This window comes from Cherax quadricarinatus, chromosome 86, assembly GCF_038502225.1.
Source record: "Cherax quadricarinatus isolate ZL_2023a chromosome 86, ASM3850222v1, whole genome shotgun sequence".
NCBI classification, from domain to species: domain Eukaryota; kingdom Metazoa; phylum Arthropoda; class Malacostraca; order Decapoda; family Parastacidae; genus Cherax; species Cherax quadricarinatus.
The window spans coordinates 10411330-10425505 of NC_091377.1; the positions used below are offsets into that span (position 1 = coordinate 10411330).

Sequence of the window (14176 nt, forward strand, 5' to 3'; positions counted from 1 at the left end):
GTGAGTTCATTACCTTGTACCTAGTTCAGCCATCAAAACTTTGGAGCCCGGTCCCTGGACCCATTGTGTACCTCTGTAATCTGTAAATACCTTTGTAACTTGTCATGATTGTGACTAGACCTACCTGGAGTTCATTACCTTTGTAAATTGTGAGTTCATTACCTTTGTAAATTGTGAATTCATTACCTCTGTAACTTGCTCAGCTATCAAAACTTTGGGGCCCAGTCCCTGGACCCATTATGTACTTCTGTAATCTTTTGACTACCGCCCACAGGATGGGTATGGGGTGCATAATAAACATATTAAACTAAACTAACTGAACAAGTTACAAAGGTAAAAATATTACCAAAACTAATATATATTTATTTTGCCACGAACGGCACTTCAAAGCCAATCACTGGTCAGTATTGGATCTTCTAATGAGCCTGGCCAATCACAACAGCGTAAACAAAGACTCATTGAATATAAACACAGACTCGCCATTCCCATATCTACCGTTGGGAGAGTAAGGTTATTTTACATTGGATAACATTTGGCTTTCCTAGATTACTTGGCGTTTCTTAACATTTCCACATAAAATGTCCAATATCAGATTGATTAAGATATAAATGATCGATCATTTCAGATCAGGACTTGAACTTAATAATGACCGAAAACAGTCTCCTAAAACCTGTTGTTCCTGTTCACATAGCCGTAAATAAATACCTAAGAACATAATAGACTGTTGTGAGTTGCATCCTGGGATATGACGTTACCACCTTAAAAAAAAATAAACCACACTGCTTGGTTTTTTATGCTATTAATCCTGAAGGGTTAATAATAACCCTGAATGGGTGAGGTAGTCTCTTACCTCACTACAGCGCGGCAGGAGACCACCTCGCTATAGTGAGGCAGGAGACCACCTCGCTATAGTGAGGCAGGAGACCACCTCGCTATAGTGAGGCAGGAGACCACCTCGCTATAGTGAGGCAGGAGACCACCTCGCTATAGTGAGGCAGGAGACCACCTCGCTATAGTGAGGCAGGAGACCACCTCGCTATAGTGAGGCTGGAGACCACCTCTCTATAGTGAGGCAGGAGACCACCTCGCTATAGTGAGGCAGGAGACCACCTCACTACAGGAGACCACCTCACTATAGTGAGGCAGGAGACCACCTCGCTATAGTGAGGCAGGAGACCACCTAGCTATAGTGAGGCAGGAGACCACCTCACTATAGTGAGGCAGGAGACCACCTCACTATAGTGAGGCAGGAGACCACCTCGCTATAGTGAGGCAGGAGACCACCTCGCTATAGTGAGGCAGGAGACCACCTCGCTATAGTGAGGCAGGAGACCACCTCGCTATAGTGAGGCAGGAGACCACCTCACTATAGTGAGGCAGGAGACCACCTCACTATAGTGAGGCAGGAGACCACCTCGCTATAGTGAGGCAGGAGACCACCTCGCTATAGTGAGGCAGGAGACCACCTCACTACAGTGCGGCAGGAGACCACCTCGCTATAGTGAGGCAGGAGACCACCTCGCTATAGTGAGGCAGGAGACCACCTCGCTATAGTGAGGCAGGAGACCACCTCACTATAGTGAGGCAGGAGACCACCTCACTATAGTGAGGCAGGAGACCACCTCGCTATAGTGAGGCAGGAGACCACCTCGCTATAGTGAGGCAGGAGACCACCTCGCTATAGTGAGGCAGGAGACCACCTCGCTATAGTGAGGCAGGAGACCACCTAGCTATAGTGAGGCTGGAGACCACCTCTCTATAGTGAGGCAGGAGACCACCTCGCTATAGTGAGGCAGGAGACCACCTCGCTATAGTGAGGCAGGAGACCACCTCACTACAGTGCGGCAGGAGACCACCTCGCTATAGTGAGGCAGGAGACTACCTCGCTATAGTGAGGCAGGAGACCACCTCGCTATAGTGAGGCAGGAGACCACCTCGCTATAGTAAGGCAGGAGACTACCTCGCTATAGTGAGGCAGGAGACCACCTCGCTATAGTGAGGCAGGAGACCACCTCGCTATAGTGAGGCAGGAGACCACCTCGCTATAGTGAGGCAGGAGACTACCTCGCTATAGTGAGGCAGGAGACTATTTAATATTTTAAAATTAAGAATTAAACTAAGTCTGCCCGAAACACCTAGCCATGCTAGGTGTTCTAGTGGTACACTCTGTAATTATTATTTTACTACATGTAAACCACACAATAACCAAATTCTGTAAACTCAGCATTGTAATACTTATAGAGAATAAACTTTGAATTGAATTGAATTGAAAAATACCTCGCTATAGTGAGGCAGGAGACTACCTCGCTATAGTGAGGTAATAAGGAGGAGGAGGTCCCACTGCCTCACTACAGTTAAGTAATAGGGAGATCTCTTGTCTCACCTAAGTGAGGGAGTAACAGTAAGGGAGTCACTACCGTCACTATAGTGAGGGAGTAACAGTAAGGAAGTCATTACCGTCACTATAGTAAGGGAGTCACTACCGTCACTATAGTGAGGGAGTAACAGTAAGGGAGTCACTACCGTCACTATAGTGAGGGAGTAACAGTAAGGGAGTCACTACCGTCACTATAGTGAGGGAGTAACAGTAAGGGAATCACTACCGTCACTATAGTGAGGGAGTAACAGTAAGGGAGTCACTATAGTGAGGGAGTAACAGTAAGGGAGTCACTACCGTCACTATAGTGAGGGAGTAACAGTAAGGGAGTCACTATAGTGAGGGAGTAACAGTAAGGGAGTCACTAAAGCAAGGGAGTAAGAGTAAGGGAGTCACTACCGTCACTATAGTGAGGGAGTAACAGTAAGGGAGCCACTATAGTGAGGGAGTAACAGTAAGGGAGCCACTATAGTGAGGGAGTAACAGTAAGGGAGCCACTATAGTGAGGGAGTAACAGTAAGGGACTCACTACCGTCACTATAGTGAGGGAGTAACAGTAAGGGAGTCACTATAGTGAGGGAGTAACAGTAAGGGAGTCACTATAGTGAGGGAGTAACAGTAAGGGAGTCACTACCGTCACTATAGTAAGGGAGTAACAATAAGGGAGTCATTACTGTCACTATAGTAAGGGAGTAACAGTAAGAAGGTATTGCCTCTCCATGGTGATGTAATGAGAACAAGGCAGTCCCTGCTTTATCATAACATTTCACCCTCCATGGAAGATGTGATCATTTAATATCACATACCTGCATCTCCCTCCCAAGATGCTCATTGCTAGTAATCCCTTCCTTAAATCACTTGTTATAACAACTGCTCAAGAAGAAATTTCTCACCTAGCTGGTAGTAATAAGTTATCACAAGTTATATACACTGATGGATCTAAACAGGAGTCTTCTGGCAGGGCTGCATCTGCTCTTGTTGCCACCTCCCTAGTTAAGAACGATAATAAATTTGTTGAGTTAGGCATAAGAATTAACAACTGGGCGCCTACACTGCAAATTGAATTGTTTGCAATCCTAATGGCGCTAAAGCTAACTTATGACACTGAGCTTGACTCTATCATCATTAGTGATTTTATGTCATCATTGAAGGCTCTTGACTTATATAATGACTCCAACAACATGCTCATTGGAGAAGCCAGGTATAAATACTCAAAAATCAAGGACAAAGGAATTAATGTACAATTGCTATGGATCCCATCACACATTGGATTACTCCTTCATGATAAAGTTGATATGTTAGCCAAGAAGAGTACCCAGAAGGAGAATGTAGAATATAACTTTGGTATATCTGTGTCTAACATTAGGAATAATATTAGGAGAGAAGTAAATAATGAAAATAGTTGTTATAGGAATGCAGTTAGAGGCCTGAGTAGATCTATAACCCACTATGATAACATGAACGTAGATGTTTATGAAGCAACTTGCAATGTGAACATACAGACTGATGTTGCAGTGGCCAGACTTAGGCTTGGTTACAAGTGCTTTTGGCAGTTTGGGAGACACACAGGTGATGATCAAACTAAATGCAAATTATGTGATCAGACATATGGTCACTGTCTTGAACACTACGTGCTTAATTGTCCACTTATTGAGGAATACAGAGATAGACAGTATAATAAGCTGTGACATGTCAAGATATCTTATTAATGAAAATAAGATACCAGATATACTAAGCAAATTTCCTAAATTTGCTTGTAACAGATAAGTGAACTGTAGATATGTAGATAAATAAAAACGCATATGCACACCTGTTAACCCTTTTGGGACCTAGTTCCTAGGCCTTTTGTGTATCCATATGCTCTTGTGCTACCGTCCACAGGATGGATATGGGGCGCACAATAAACTAGCCACTTCGGTGGCAAAATTTAAAATCTAATCGTAGCAAAACAGTAATACTGTGTCCGTGGTTCAATTCACGGCACGGGTGGAAACGTTGTTCATATTTCCGTACATCTGCTGTCCCTGTTCACCTAGCAGTAAGTAGGTACTTGGGTTTTAGTCAATCTACACCTGCTGTCCCTGTCTACATAGCAGTAAGTAGATACCTGGGTTTTAGTCACTTTACACCTGCTTTCCCTGTTCACTTAGCAGTAAATAGGTACCCGTATGTTAGTGGAGTGGTGTGGGTGGCATCCTGGGGGTTATCATAGGAGGCTAACACTCCCTATCCCGAGTTATTCTGGGTGGCTAACACTCCGGGTTAAAAAAACTAACAAATCTTATCTTAAGGTCTGCCTGCCTCCCCAGAGCCAGGTAATAATAAAAAAGTTACTAAAATGGTACTTAGGCACAGTATAAAAGATAGCATTTCTTAAATACACATATAAAGTCATTAGTAACGGTAAGTAGCTCCCCTTGCCTCACCACAGCGAGGTAGTAACAGTGAGCAGGCCCCCCTGCCTCACTACAGCGAGGTAGTAACAGTGAGCAGGCCTCCCTGCCTCACTACAGCGAGGTAGTAACAGTGAGTAGGTCCCCCTGCCTCACCACAGCGAGGTAGTAACAGTGAGTAGGTCCCCCTGCCTCACCACAGCGAGGTAGTAACAGTGAGTAGGTCCCCCTGCCTCACCACAGCGAGGTAGTAACAGTGAGCAGGCCCCCCTGCCTCACCACAGCGAGGTAGTAACAGTGAGTAGGTCCCCCTGCCTCACCACAGCGAGGTAGTAACAGTGAGTAGGTCCCCCTGCCTCACCACAGCGAGGAAGTAACAGTAAGTAGGTCCCTCGCCTCACCCCAGCGAAGAAGTGACAGTGAGTAGGTCCCCCTGCCTGGAGTTTACCTGGAGAGAGTTCCGGGGGTCAACGCCCCCGCGGCCCGGTATGTGACCAGGCCTCCTGGTGGGTCAGAGCCTGATCAACCAGGCTGTTACTGCTGGCTGCACGCAAACCAAAGTACGAGCCACAGCCCGGCTGGTCAGGTACCGGCTTTAGGTGCTTGTCCAGTGCCTGCTTGAAGACTGCCAGGGGTCTATTGGTAATCCCCCTTATGTATGCTGGGAGGCAGTTGAACAGTCTCGGGCCCCTGACACTTATTGTATGGTCTCTTAACGTGCTAGTGACACCCCTGTTTTTCATTGGGGGGATGTTGCATCGTCTGCCAAGTCTTTTGCTTTCGTTGTGAGTGATTTTCGTGTGCAAGTTCGGTACTAGTCCCTCTAGAATTTTCCAGGTGTATCTAATCATGTATCTCTCCCGCCTGCGTTCCAGGGAAGACAGGTTCAGGAACTTCAAGCGCTCCCAGTAATTGAGGTGTTTTATCTCCGTTATGCGCGCCGTGAAGGTTCTCTGTACATTTTCTAGGTCAGCAATTTCACCTGCCTTGACAGCCACCACAGCGAGGTAGTAACAGTAAGTAGGTCCCTCGCCTCACCCCAGCGAGGAAGTAACAGTGAGTAGGTCCCCCTGCTTCACCCCAGCGAGGTAGTAACAGTAAGTAGGCCCCTCGCCTCACCCCAGCGAGGAAGTGACAGTGAGTAGGTCCCCCTGCCTCACCACAGCGAGGAAGTAACAGTAAGTAGGTTCCCCTGCCTCACCACAGAGAGGCAGTAACAGTAAATAGGTCTCTTGCCTCACCACAGCGAGTAAGTAGGTTCCCCTGCCTCACCACAGCGAGGAAGTAACAGCAAGTAGGTCCCTTGCCTCACCACAGCGAGATAGTAACAGTAAGTAGGTCTCTTGCCTCACCACAGCGAAGTAGTAACAGCAAGTAGGTCCCCTGCCTCACCACAGGTAGTAACAGTAAGTATGTCCCTTGCCTCACCACAGCGAGGAAGTAACAGTAAGTAGGTCCCTTGTCTCACCACAGCGAAGAAGTAACAGTAAGTAGGTCTCTTGCCTCACCACAGCGAGGTAGTAACAGTAAGTAGGTCTCTTGCCTCACCACAGAGAAGTAGTAACAGCAAGTAGGTCCCCTGCCTCACCACAGCGAGGTAGTAACAGTAAGTAGGTCCCCTGCCTCACCACAGGTAGTAACAGTAAGTAGGTCTCCTGCCTCACCACAGCGAAGTAGTAACAGTAAGTAGGTCCCCTGTCTCACCACAGGTAGTAACAGTAAGTAGGTCTGTTGCTTCACCACAGATAGTAACAGTAAGTAGGTCCCTTGCCTCACCACAGAGAAGCAAGGTAATAAAAGTAAGTAGGTCCCCTTGCCTTACCACAGCGAGGTAGTAAGAGTAAGTAGGTCCCCCTAGTTGAGAGTAAGTAGTCAGTAAGACTAGGATATGTAAAGTAACAAGACACAAATGCAACTCGTATGACATTTCATTGTGGCAACGTTTCGCTCTCCAGGAGCTTTGTCAAGCCTTAATGGCTTGACAAAGCTCACGGAGAGCTAAACGTTGCCACAATAAAACGTCACATTAATTGCATTTGTATCCTATTACTAACATGTTGTGGGAAATAAGTCACTCTGTCTGACTTTTTTGGGTTATCCCAGGTTCTCTACACATATGCTGCTATGTATGATAATTCTATGTAACTGTATTTGTGTATACGTGAATAAAGTTACTTACTTACTTACTTACTTACAATATTAATGTAAGACTAGGATAGTTTACCCTCATGCGCCACCATTTTCCCTGACGAGGGACGCCTCAGACACAACAATATGGCTGCCAGTGTTTGTTGTTTTTATTGCTAGGGAGAATTTTTATGGCCGTTACGCTGGTGTGTGCGTACATGTGTGAGTGAGGAGACGTCACCTACCAGGCTTGTCAGGTGAGCAAGCGAGTGGGAACACCTGGTGGGGGATGTAATCCTGTGGGGAGGCTGCGAGGTGAGAGGTGTTGAGCGTCGGGGGGAAGCGGGAAGGTTATGTGTGACACTAACGTGGTTACTGCCGGTGACACACCGTGACACTAGTGACACCAGTTAGCCGTGGTTGTCAGTGACATCACAAGTACCAGTGACACCAGTGGTGGTGCTGTCTGCTCTGTAGGGTGACACCCTGGGTGACCTCCACCCTGGGCTTTAAACACCCCCGGGAGACAACACTATACTACACCTGTCCTGACATTCATTAATCTCAACACATCTCTCTACAACACTTGCCATGTCAGTATATTGTTTTATTAATGCAGTGAGACTGGTCCTAGACCATGTGTAGTGAGGTGCTGGACCATCTCACTATATCACACATATTTTTACAAGGACCCCAGTTGAAATAAGTCACTTTGTCAAACTTATTTTTTGTTATCCTAGGTAATTTTCACTATGTATTATAATTGTACTTTTGTGTACCTGTGCTTAAATAAACTAACATCAATGTGTACTACATAACTTTGTGTTTTTTTTTATTTAGATTATTAACTTAGGGATAAAGAAAATCAGTTTGGATTATTAAAAGGGGTTAGCAACCCGAGGTCACCAATGCAAGCCACAATGTCTGGCTTATTTCCACTAGAGTCCTTTGGCTCTTATTAAAATGTATGAACAACAGTGGAAATAAGTCAACTTTTTTGGGTTATCCTAGGTAATTTACATTATATATGATAATTGTACTAATGTGTACCTCTACCTAAATAAACTTGCTTGCAAATCTGTGGTAATGCTCAGGTACCTACCTACTTCGAAGTTAATGGAGACATCAGATGTAAAGAAACGTGCAGTGTTTCAGTGTGAATTTATAAGAACATAACAGAGGAGCACTGCAGTAAGACTTTTGGATCTTCCTTGAAAGATCCATATCACACCCAACCATCCATAAAGGACAAAAAAAAGGTCACAATACCATGACTGAAGCAACACACAAGTAACCCTCACATAGGAGAAAGAAACTTAAGACAACCTTTCAGTCCAATTTGGACTATTAACTAGTAACTTTAACTTGGACCATATACTGTATATTGCAGTTAGTATTTTAAAATAAGTCTTTTCATTGTTCTATACATGCATCTTATTACTACATTAATATGTGACTTTACTGCCAAAAATTGTTAACAATATAATCACCACAAAGCCCTTTTTGTTCATCCAGTGTTCTTACTCTGCCAAGAATTGTGGACAAAACATGTTTACTTTAATATTAGTGTATTGTGGTCATTTGTACCGAGGGTGCAGTTACTAAAAACAACAGACATAGCCCCACTCCACAAAGGGGGCAGTAAAGCAACAGCAAAGAACTACAGACCAATAGCACTAACATCCCATATCATAAAAATCTTTGAAAGGGTCCTAAGAAGCAAGATCACCACCCATCTAGAAACCCATCAGTTACACAACCCAGGGCAACATGGGTTTAGAACAGGTTGCTCCTGTCTGTCTCAGCTACTGGATCACTACGACAAGGTCCTAAATGCACTAGAAGACAAAAAGAATGCAGATGTAATATATACAGACTTTGCAAAAGCCTTCGACAAGTGTGACCATGGCGTAATAGCGCACAAAATGCGCTCTAAAGGAATAACAGGAAAAGTCGGTCGATGGATCTATAATTTCCTCACTAACAGAACACAGAGAGTAGTCGTCAACAGAGTAAAGTCCGAGGCAGCTACGGTGAAAAGCTCTGTTCCACAAGGCACAGTACTAGCTCCCATCTTGTTCCTCATCCTCATATCCGACATAGACAAGGATGTCAGCCACAGCACCGTGTCTTCCTTTGCAGATGACACCCGAATCTGCATGACAGTGTCTTCCATTGCAGACACTGCAAGGCTCCAGGCGGACATCAACCAAATCTTTCAGTGGGCTGCAGAAAACAATATGAAGTTCAACGATGAGAAATTTCAATTACTCAGATATGGTAAACATGAGGAAATTAAATCTTCATCAGAGTACAAAACAAATTCTGGCCACGAAATAGAGCGAAACACCAACGTCAAAGACCTGGGAGTGATTATGTCGGAGGATCTCACCTTCAAGGACCATAACATTGTATCAATCGCATCTGCTAGAAAAATGACAGGATGGATAATGAGAACCTTCAAAACTAGGGAGGCCAAGCCCATGATGACACTCTTCAGGTCACTTGTTCTATCTAGGCTGGAATATTGCTGCACTCTAACAGCACCTTTCAAGGCAGGTGAAATTGCCGACCTAGAAAATGTACAGAGAACTTTCACGGCGCGCATAACGGAGATAAAACACCTCAATTACTGGGAGCGCTTGAGGTTTCTAAACCTGTATTCCCTGGAACGCAGGAGGGAGAGATACATGATTATATACACCTGGAAAATCCTAGAGGGACTAGTACCGAACTTGCACACGAAAATCACTCACTACGAAAGCAAAAGACTTGGCAGACGATGCACCATCCCCCCAATGAAAAGCAGGGGTGTCACTAGCACGTTAAGAGACCATACAATAAGTGTCAGGGGCCCGAGACTGTTCAACTGCCTCCCAGCACACATAAGGGGGATTACCAACAGACCCCTGGCAGTCTTCAAGCTGGCACTGGACAAGCACCTAAAGTCAGTTCCTGATCAGCCGGGCTGTGGCTCGTACGTTGGTTTGCGTGCAGCCAGCAGCAACAGCCTGGTTGATCAGGCGCTGATCCACCAGGAGGCCTGGTCACAGACCGGGCCGCGGGGGCGTTGACCCCTGAAACTCTCTCCAGGTAAACTCCAGGTAAACTCCAGTCACCATAGAGCTCAGTCCCTATGCAAACAAGTTGCTACATTGCACGCTCTTCAGCCAGTTTGTACATCACTGTATAGTGATCTCTAATTAACGGACTATAGGGGAGGGTGGTGTACAGTATTGCCAATTGTCCGAAACTTCCTAATCGTGAAAATAACGTTTCTTGATTGACTGACTGTCTTTTGAACTAGTGGACCAAATTCACTGCTATTATATCCTACAATACAGTACTGTACTATACAGTAATTTTATTGTTATGTACATAATTTACAGTAATTTTACTTACATTTTTGTGGTGGAGAGATGCGGTATAAACTGTCGTGATCAGTAGTGATGGATCAGAGTAAACTAAGGTAAGAATTTATTGGGATTTTTAACCCCGGAGAGTAGACACCCAAGATAACCCAAGAAAGTCGGTGCATCATCGAGGACTGTCTGTCTTATTTCCACGTGGTCCTTCAGTCTAGATCCCCCAGGATTCCACCCACACAAGTTGACTGACACCCAGGTACCTACTTGCTAGGTGAAAGGGGACAGCAGGTGTAAGAAAACACGCCCAATGTTTCTACCCAGTCAGGAATTGTGCCATGGACAGTTAATGTATGAGGCAAGAGCGTTGCGTACCAAACCACAGGAGACCTATGTAGATGACTGAGATGTGCCACTGAGATACCAGACTCAACCTTCTTGATTAGTTCAAGTTTCTGCTTAACACTGAGAGCCACATGTTTCTTCTTGGCACCACCACTTGCTTTAGTGCCATTGTTAATTGAACTACTTTAGTTAATGTAATTACAAAGTTGCACAAAACACTGTAAATCCAGGGAAAATTGGAGACTGAATGACGAGTATACGAGTGAGTGAACACAAACAATAAACTATCGCTGATGGTGTAGGAGTGGGTTGTAGGAATGTGGAAATGTGTTGTAGATATGTGGAAATGGATTGTAGGGATGTGGAAGTGAGTTGTAGGGGTGTGGATAGGGATGTGGAAACAGGTGGGGATGTAGAAGTGATTGTAGGGATGAAGAAGTGAGTTGAAGGGGTGTGGAAGCAAGTTTTAGGGGTGTAGGAGTGAGTTGTAAGAGTGTGGGAATGAGTTGTAGGGTTTGGGAATGAGTTGTAGGGTGTGGGAATGAGCTGTAGGGTTCGGGAGTGAGTTGTAGGGTTTGGGAGTGAGTTGTAAAGTTTGGGAGTGAGTTGTAGATGTGTGAGAATGAGGTGTAAAAGTGAGTTGTAGAAGTTTAGGATTCAGTTTCGAAGTGAGTTGTGGATGTGTTTAGGAAATGAGTTGTAGAGGTGTGGGAGTGAGTTACAGGAACATGGGGCAGCGGGCCTCCAGCAGCAACAGCCTGGTTGACCAGGCGAGCACCAGACGAGTAGATATACTCTCGAAATTCTTCAAAGGTATATCAAAGGTAAAGGTATGGGAGTGAGTTGTAAGGGGTGGAGCAGGAGTTGCAGCTCAACACCCTCAGCAGGGCCTTGAGTTGCAGCTCAACACCCTCAGTAGGGCCAGGAGCTGCAGTGCAACACATTCAGCAGAGCCAGGAGCTGCAGCTGAACACCCTCAACAGGACCAGGAACTTTAGTGCAACTCCCTCAACAGAAACATGAGCTGCAGCTCAACACCCTGAACAAAACCAGGAGCTTTAACTTAGCATAATCAGGATTCACAGCTTGATATCCTAAAAAAAGGTATGAGACCCAGAAGCTGGAGCCCAACCTTTTCAAACAGGTGGAGAGAAGAGTTGTGAAAGCATTAATTAACTCAACACATTCAACAGGCATATCAGCTGAAATGGAACCTAGACAAACACAGCTGAAGTGGAACCTAGACAAACACAGCTGAAGTCTAAGGTGGACAGGAAAAGGGATTCTTAATATAGAGGCCCAAGAGTTGGAGGTCAGCTCTCCCAAACATAACTGAAGTTTAAGGTCAATGTTTTAGGCTCTGAACCTAGAGCATAAACTCTCCAACACAGCTAGATTAGTCAATAGTGCAGCCACAAGGCCTGGTCATGGGCTGGGATGCAGGGGTGTTACCCCGGAAACACCCTCCAGGTATACTCCAGGTATGAGCTGTGGCTTTTCGGCTGCTTTACGAAAGCTTGTACAGAATATATTTGATTAGTTTTATTTTTGCTATTTTTCAAAACAATTTTAAACCTTTCGTATACAGTACAATATCGCTTGCCCGAGATGCTCTGCATAACTGTGGGCTTTCTGCATGCACAAACAAATGTCACCTATCTCTGTATGGACATTATTTAACCCTTAAACTATCCAAATGTAGATCTATATTCACTCACATAGCGCTCTGAACGTAGATCTACATTTGTTTTACATGCTTTCAAATCAAGTTCGGAGCGTTACACGTGTAAACATAGATCTACGTTTGGACAGTTTAAGGGTTAATGTAGAAATAAGTCTTTGACTTTGACTAACTAGAAACCTGAAAATTAAAACTGTTTAAAATCTTTGTATTTAATTGGGAAACTTAAATTTAACTTAAATCTTCTTTAATATGCATCAGAAGTAAGATTATGTTGCACAGCCCTTTAACCCTTTCAGGGTTGACAGGCCCTCTCAGAGACTTGTTCTCAGGGTCGGCCAAATTTCAAAAAAAAAAAAAAATTGTTTCTTATGAAAAGATAGAGGATCTTTTCCCGATCATAATGACACCAAAAGTATGAAATTTGATGGAAAACTTACAGAACTATGCTCTCGCGAAGTTAGCGGTCTCGACGATGTTTACGCATTGGCTATTTTGCCCACTTTGAGCCCTATTTTCGGCCAATTCCAGTGCACTTGTTGACAAAAATCATAACTATTTTGCTAGAACTCCATTTTTTCTATCGATTGAGTACAAGAAACCACCCATTTACCGATTTCAACTATCCAATACAGTGGTCAGAATTTAGCAATTTTGCCAATTTCACACAAATTTCAAAAGATACCAATTTCCAAATAGGGTCCAGAATAAACAAGAAAGACATTCCTGGCACTAAAATAACATTTCCTCTGGTCATTAGTCACGTCCCCATGCCCCTCTTACATTCTTTTGCTTTCCACTTTGAATTTTTATTCTCACAAAAAAATAGAAGATTTACTGTTATGCAGACTACTGCATTAGTGTAGAAATGGTATAAATAATATCAACGCACTTGTGAAAGAATATTAGACTCACCAGTTGACGTGTATTGGACGCTTGGCATGATTTGTTTACTTTTGAACTTTGGTAAAAATCGAACATTTCTGCTACTTTGAGCTCATTTTCAAGGTACTTTTCTTTGTAAAACCAGTCAAAATCATCTCAATTTCTGTAATATGTCTTCCATTCTATAAAATGAGACCAGGAAAACTAGAATACAACAATAAATACCATACGAAAATACAGTGCAAAGTCGCTGTTTTAATCCAAAAACACAGTTTTTTTTTTATTACGCACTGTGTGCTGCAGGATTTTTTTTATACCACGCACACTGACCACATAGACCTATTCTTTCATATGTAGGCCTACCAGCTTTCTCTCACTAGATTTGAGGGCGCTAGAATTTAGGCGTACTAGTACGTCAAAAACCCTGGTGCGTAAGCTGTACTAGTATGGTCGAAACCCTGAAAGGGTTAGGTATTAAATAACATTTGCATGCATTATATGCACAATATTTCAAAAGATTCTGTGAAAGGATTCGTGAGGTAATCCTGGCTTTTACATATTGAACAGAACTATAAATCTGTACAGTGTTACTCAAACATAAATTGGTATTTTAAATAGAATTTGTGAAACAGAATTTTGAAAATTAGCAGCGAAGCAACACCCATGAAAAGCATTGAGGAAAAAAATTGTAATGAAAATTAGCCTTTAGCTTAGTCTTTTTCCTTTACTGCATCTTCATACCTTTGGTTATGTGGCTGATATTTCCAACCAAAGGTGAATAATGGTATCATAAGGTAAGTTATTTATGAGATATAAAATTACTAAATGAAAAAAATCTGGTTTGCAATACAGTATGGAGTTGAAAGTTTTCTCTTAGAAAATTTATATTTGAGACTATGAAAATCATTGTGGAGTCAGAATAATGAGTGTGGTAAGTAGGATACCCCTAAAAAAAAAATGGTTAAAAGATGGTCAATTGACGAACTACAGTAGTATACTCTTC

At 43.7% G+C, this 14176-nt stretch overlaps 1 protein-coding gene across 7 annotated transcripts in view; it reads left to right on the top strand.

The window, feature by feature from the left end:
* Nucleotides 1–14176, top strand: part of Scm (Polycomb protein Scm) — a 240670-nt gene that overhangs the window by 30504 nt on the left and 195990 nt on the right. For 4 of the 7 annotated variants that reach the window (XM_070103630.1, XM_070103636.1, XM_070103634.1 and 1 more), the window contains exon 1: nucleotides 7015–7154. The exons of 1 other annotated variant lie outside the window; for it this stretch is intronic. The gene's annotated coding sequence lies outside the window, so the exon portion shown is untranslated. Of the gene's footprint in view, nucleotides 1–7014; nucleotides 7155–7286; nucleotides 7491–14176 lie in introns of those variants that run through there. 2 more of the 7 variants (XM_070103633.1, XM_070103635.1) reach the window with 1 other exon arrangement.